A 735-nucleotide genomic window follows, 5' to 3' on the forward strand; every position below is an offset into this window, starting at 1 on the left:
GCGTGGCGGGGTTATGGGGTGGTTGGTGGCATTGGGACTCCACAGTCCCAACTGTGCATCCTCTGTATCCTCGCACCCCCAGGGTCATGTTGTGCCTCTAGGTTCTGCAAGCCTAGCTACCCCATCCTGACGTGTGCAGCTCTGCTTATCACGTGGCATCCATCCCTGCTCCACGTGGAAACCCAGATGTGCTTTAGGGACTCCATTGGCGACCTTGAAGGTTTCTGAGATCCGGTTGTGGGAGCACCCGGGTCTTTTGTGCTTCCCTTATCATGTGGGCAACCGAGGGTAGGCATTTTCCGGGGTCCTCATGTGGGGACCCTGGAGTGTCTTGTGCCCTCCATAACGGGGGCAGGCGGACCCTGGCTGCTGTATGGGGACCCCAATGTTTCGTGCAATCTTATCACGTGTGGGGGTTTGTTTTCTGGTGTCCCTGTCATGCGTGGGCCCGCAAGGGCGTCTCGTGGCTCCCCGTCGTGTGGACTTGGGGAATGTTTCGGGGGGTACCCTTTGAGCGGGGATCCCGGGGTGCTTCGTGGAGTCTCCGCCCAGTGGGGACCCTGGACGAGTAGTGGTAGCCGCGCAGGTCGGCTCCTGATCGCCACTCAGCTGGTCTGCGGTTGCGGCAGGGGCCTTGTGGGTTTCGGGGCCCCAAGACCGTGGCGGCGGCGGGACCGGCGCCTTCCCAGCAGCGCAGGAAGCGACCTCGGCCGGAAAGGGGGCCGGGGGCGCCGC

Source organism: Nannospalax galili, unplaced genomic scaffold, assembly GCF_000622305.1.
Source record: "Nannospalax galili isolate Female #2095 unplaced genomic scaffold, S.galili_v1.0 scaffold806, whole genome shotgun sequence".
Lineage (NCBI taxonomy): Eukaryota > Metazoa > Chordata > Mammalia > Rodentia > Spalacidae > Nannospalax > Nannospalax galili.